This window comes from Coregonus lavaretus, assembly GCF_964263955.1.
Source record: "Coregonus lavaretus genome assembly, contig: HAP1_SCAFFOLD_3747, whole genome shotgun sequence".
NCBI lineage: Eukaryota > Metazoa > Chordata > Actinopteri > Salmoniformes > Salmonidae > Coregonus > Coregonus lavaretus.
This window is the reverse complement of record NW_028158076.1, coordinates 52869-58868: the sequence shown is the minus strand read 5'-3', so window position 1 is coordinate 58868 and position 6000 is coordinate 52869. Positions and strand designations below refer to the sequence as shown.

Here is a 6000-nt window from a genome sequence, read left to right as displayed (position 1 = left end):
CTTCTAGGTGGTTATAGATGTCCTCATCTTCTTCTAGACTCTCCTCTGAAGGAAAAGCCCTTCGGAAAGAAAAGGTATGTAATGGCACCAAACATGTACTAATACAAAACCCAATTTGATTTGGAAATTGGAATAAACACTTGGTCAGAACTTACTTTATTCCGGTTTGTTCTGAAATCGTTGTGCGGGACAGTTTGGATAATGTGTCCATAACCTTCAATGAAAATGAATGGAAACGTTATAGACTTGGTTACTGTAATGATCATATTAGTGTTGTACATCTGTTTTTTAGACATTAGAGGGCAGTGTTCCCCAATAGTAGAGCATTACAGTACGAGACCTATGGAAGAGTAGTAGATTGTGAGTGATTACATGACATTCCAACATAATTCATAAAGTTAACAACATGGTGTTTTAGTGCATAATGAATTAACATATTTTTGTTTCTTGTTTCAGACATCACCAAATGTTCTGTAAACACCAGCCCGAGAGGCTTGTAGGAAACCCAAATAAAAGGCTATGACTTTATCAGCTGCTAAAGAATCACACAGTGTTCACAGAATGTCATCAATACAATACAACAGTGAATAACAAGTGTATCCTAGGTCCTTGTACCTCTAGTCTGGCATCAATCACTATCAACAGATATGAGAATAATCCATAACATTCAGTATCAAGTCTAGTGACCATCAACCTGCACCTTGAGTGTCAAAAATAGAACATGACATCATGTGTATTACAGAAAGGGGAAATATATAAATATGCTAAATAATGTGATAATCACTCTAAACTGAATATGAACCTTAGTGATCTTACATTTCCCCATTATAATCCCTATAGAGATTCCTGTAAATAAATCATGGTACATAAATTACTAGATAAAATACAAATAGACCAATATGACGATACAATAGTGTAAAAGTGGTTGAAGAATAAAATCAATGATTGTATCTTTACCTTAATTAGTAGTGTTCGGCTCTGTGAGTCAATGAACATGTGATTGACATGTATGACGCATGTAATTTCACACTGAATTGGACAGTAATGACAATGTCCTTGACCTGATACAGTATAATAAGAGCATTTCTAACCGTACGCTGGGTGAGCAAAAATACAACTTTAAACAAACAATTATGTTCTTATAGTGGCTTCATATTGCGTAACATATAGAAATCTCCTGTTTGTTCATTGTTGTAATTCCTTCCTTTTTCTCTGTAGATGATCTATTTGCCTGTAAACGCAGACACTCACACACACACTCACACACACACACATACGTCACTAGCCCTCAGCTCTCACTGATCAATACTGATCACACCAGCTCATCTAGATGTCCCCTCACCCAGCCACGCTACTAATAAATTGCATTAGGCACACACAACCACCCACCCACCCACACACACACACGCACACACGCACACAGGATATTGGCCAAGAGATCTATAGTTTTTAATTGGCCTTTGTTTCACAGCAGATTGTTGATACTACGAGTTGAGCTCTATTGCTCTCCACTTGAATGGGTTAGGTGAAGTGCATTATGAAGGTTGTAGTCCTTTCTGCTGTTGAGCTCAACAGTGGTCATAGTAAAGCCAGTGACCCTAGTGATCGCAGTAATGTGTTAGTGTTATTGAATGTGTCAGATAAGGGTGTAGTATTTCCCCAACATGACTGTAGGCCCTGTGGGGACCAGAGGAGATAGAGATGGAGTGGGATGAAGAGCAGGAAGGACAGGGAGGGAAAGAGAGAGAGAGAGAGAGAGAGAGAGAGAGAGAGAGAGAGAGAGAGAGAGAGAGAGAGAGAGAGAGAGAGAGAGAGAGAGAGAGAGAGAGAGAGAGAGAGAGAGAGAGAGAGAGAGAGAGAGAGAGAGAGAGAGAGAGTACTGTAGACTACTTTATCACTGACCTCAACCCAGAGTCTCTCAGAGCGTTCACAGTCAGCCCACAGTCTACTTGAACAGAGCAATGCTCAATCATGAGGCATCAAAGCCAAAGGAACTGAATAATATTAAGAAACGCTATAGATGAAAGGAAAGTAGTGTCGAAACCTACTAAAAAACAATTAGGCAACAACAAATTAAATCCCTTTTAGACAACTTCCTGGACAAAACGTTCCACTGTAATAGTGAAGGTGTAAACTTGGCAGTAGAAAACCTAAACAATATATTTGACCTCTCAGCTTCCATATCAAATCTAAAAATCTCAAACAGAAAACCGAAGAAAAGTAACAACAGTGACAAATGGTTTGATGAAGAATGCAAAAACCTAAGAAAGAAATTGAGAAACCCATCCAACCAAAAACATAGAGACCCAGAAAACCTGAGCCTACGCCTCCACTATTGTCACACTCTGGCTCCGGGACTTGTATTTGAGCCAGGGTGTATTCGTGTTGTTGGGGTTTGTTTTGGTTAGGTTGGGAATAGGGTGTGTTCATTTGGGTGTGTGTGGTTTTGGTTAGTTCTTGTGTAGTCATGTGACTCCCAATCGGAGGTAACGAGTGTCAGCTGTCGGCTCGTTATCTCTGATTGGGAGCCATATTTATCTGTATGTTTTCCTTTGGGTGTTGTGGGTTTTTGTTCCGTTTCGGTCGGTGTACCGTGGACTTCATGAGTCGTCTTTTGTTTGTAGTTCGAAACTTTAATTAATAAAGTCATGTTTCTTGCACACGCTGCGCCTTGGTCTCCTTCGCTCTTAGACGACCGTGACAGAAAAACCCACCAATCTAGGACCAAGCGGCGTGTCAAGCGGCAACAGGATCCACCTACACAGGATTCATGGACATGGGAGGAGATACTGGATGGAAGGGGTCCTTGGGCACAACCGGGAGAATATCGCCGCCCTCGTGAAGAGCTGGAGGCAGCTAAAGCCGAGAGGAGGCAATATGAGGAGGCAGCACAGAGGCAAGGCTGGAAGCCCGTGAGCACTAGCCAAAAATTTCTTGGGGGGGGCCTTAAAGGGAGTGTGGCGAAGTCAGGTAGGAGACCTGCGCCTACTCCCTGTACTTACCGTGGAGAGCGAGAGTACGGGCAGACACCGTGTTACGCAGTAGAGCGCATGGTGTCTCCTGTACGCGTGCATAGCCCGGTTCGGTACATTCCAGCTCCACGTATCGGCCGGGCTAGATTGAGCGTTGAGCCGGATGTCATGAAGCCGGCCCAACGCATCAGGCCACCAGTGCGTCTCCTCGGGCCGGCTTACATGGCACCAGCCTTACGCATGGTGTCCCCGGTTCGCCTACATAGCCCGGTGCGGGTTATTCCTCCTTCCCGTACTGGTCGGGCGACGGGGAGCATACAACCAGGTAAGGTTGGGCAGGCTCAGTGCTCAAGGGAGCCAGTAAGCCTGCACGGTCCGGTATTTCCGGCGCCACCGCCCCGCTCCAGCCCAGTACCACCAGTGCCTACACCACGCACCAAGCCTCCTGTGTGTCCCCAGAGTCCTGTGCGTCCTGTTGCTGCTCCCCGCACTAGCCCTGAGATGCGTGTCCTCAGCCCGGGACCACCAGTTCCGGCACCACGCACCAGGCCTATAGTGCGTCTCGGCCGGCCAGAGTCTGCCGTCTGCCCAACGGCGCCTGAACTGCCCGTCTGCCCAACGGCGCCTGAACTGCCCGTCTGCCCAACGGCGCTTGAACTGCCCGTCTGCCCAAAGGCGCCTGAACTGCCTGTCTGCCCAACGCCGTCTGAACTGTCCGTCTGCCAAGCGCTGCATGAACTGCCCGTCTGTACTGAGCCTGCAAAGCCGCCCGTCTGCCATGAGCCTTCAGAGCCGTCCGCCAGACCGGAGCCGCTAAAGCCTTCCGCCAGACAGGAGCCGCTAGAGCCTTCCGCCAGACAGGAGCAGCCAGAGCCTTCCGCCAGACAGGATCAGCCAGAGCCTTCCGCCAGACAGGATCAGCCAGAGCCTTCCGCCAGACAGGATCAGCCAGAGCCTTCCGCCAGACAGGATCAGCCAGAGCCTTCCGCCAGACAGGATCAGCCAGAGCCTTCCGCCAGACAGGATCAGCCAGAGCCGTCCGCCAGACAGGATCAGCCAGAGCCTTCCGCCAGCCATGAGCAGCCAGATCCGTCAGCCAGCCATGAGCAGCCAGATCCGTCAGCCTGCCATGAGCAGCCAGATCCGTCAGCCAGCCATGAGCAGCCAGATCCGTCAGCCAGCCATGAGCAGCCAGATCCGTCAGCCAGCCATGAGCAGCCAGATCCGTCAGCCAGCCATGAGCCGTCCAGCCAGGATCCGCCAGAGCCGTCCAGCCGGGGTCCGCCAGCCAGCCAGGATCCGCCAGAGCCAGCCAGCCAGGATCTGCCATTCAGTCCGGTGCTGCCCCTTAGTCCGGTGCTGCCCCTTAGTCCGGTGCTGCCTCTTAGTCCGGTGCTGCCCCTTAATCCGGTGGGGTTAAGTTGGAGGGTGGTCAGTTGGAGGAGGCTACGGAAGCGGGTAGTGACTATGGTGGGGTGGGGACCACGACCAGAGCCAGAACCACCGCCGAAGAGGTATGCCCACCCAGCCCTCCCCGGGTTAGCCCTAGTTGAGGCGCGGTCGCAGTCCGCGCCTTTAGGGGGGGGTACTGTCACACTCTGGCTCCGGGACTTGTATTTGAGCCAGGGTGTATTCGTGTTGTTGGGGTTTGTTTTGGTTAGGTTGGGAATAGGGTGTGTTCATTTGGGTGTGTGTGGTTTTGGTTAGTTCTTGTGTAGTCATGTGACTCCCAATCGGAGGTAACGAGTGTCAGCTGTCGGCTCGTTATCTCTGATTGGGAGCCATATTTATCTGTATGTTTTCCTTTGGGTGTTGTGGGTTTTTGTTCCGTTTCGGTCGGTGTACCGTGGACTTCATGAGTCGTCTTTTGTTTGTAGTTCGAAACTTTAATTAATAAAGTCATGTTTCTTGCACACGCTGCGCCTTGGTCTCCTTCGCTCTTAGACGACCGTGACAACTATGGTGAATCATTAAAACAATACAGAAATACACCACGAAAAAAGAAGGAACAGCATGTCAGAAATCAGCTCAATGTAACTGAAGAATCCATAGACTCTAACCACTTCTGGGAAAATTGAAAAACACTAAACAAACAACAACACGAAGAGCTACCTATCCAAAATGGAGATGTATGGGTAAACCACTTCTCCAATCTTTTTGGCCCTATAACAAATAACAAACAGCAAAAAAATATACATGATCAAATGCAAATCTTAGAATCAACTATTAAAAACTACCAGAACCCACTGGATTCTCTAATTACACTGAATGAACTACAGGACAAAATATAAACCCTCCAACCCAAAAAGGCCTGTGGTGTTGATGGTATCCTCAATGAAATGATAAAATATACAGACCACAAATTCCAATTGGCTATACTATACTTAAAGCTCTGGCATCTTGCCCAATATTTGGAACCAATGACTGATCACTCCAATCCACAAAAGTGGAGACAAATTTGACCCCAATAACTACCGTGGGATATGCGTCAACAGCAACCTCAGGAAAATCCTCTGCATTATCATTAACAGCAGACTAGTTCATTTCCTCAGTGAAAACAATGTACTGAGCAAATGTCTAATTGGCTTTTTACCAGATTACCGTACGACAGACCACGTATTCACCCTGCACACCCTAATTGACAAACAAACAAACCAAAACAAAGGCAAAGTCTTCTCATGCTTTGTTGATTTCAAAAAAGCTTTTGACTCAATTTTGCATGAGGGTCTGCTAAATGACAAAAAAATTCAATACAAATAAATAAATACTTTTTTTTAAAAGGGTCTGCTATACAAATTGATGGAAAGTGGGGTTGGGGGAAAAACATACGACATTATAAAATCCATATACACAAACAACAAGTGTGCGGTTAAAATTGGCAAAAAACACACACATTTCTTTCTACAGGGCCGTGGGGTGAGACAGGGATGCAGTTTAAGCCCCACCCTCTTCAACATATATATCAACGAATTGGCGAGGGCACTAGAACAGTCTGCAGCACCCGGCCTCACCCTACTAGAATCTGAAG

General features: G+C 47.1%; 1 long non-coding RNA gene across 1 annotated transcript in view; it reads right to left on the bottom strand.

Moving 5' to 3' along the window:
• LOC311124451 overlaps positions 1–6000 on the bottom strand; it is a 49927-nt gene continuing 43927 nt past the window's right edge. Inside the window, exons 2-3 of the long non-coding RNA XR_014612754.1 lie at positions 156–214; positions 1–59 (exon numbers count right to left, since the gene is read on the bottom strand). This is a non-coding gene — a long non-coding RNA (uncharacterized lncRNA). The remainder of the gene's footprint in view (positions 60–155; positions 215–6000) is intronic.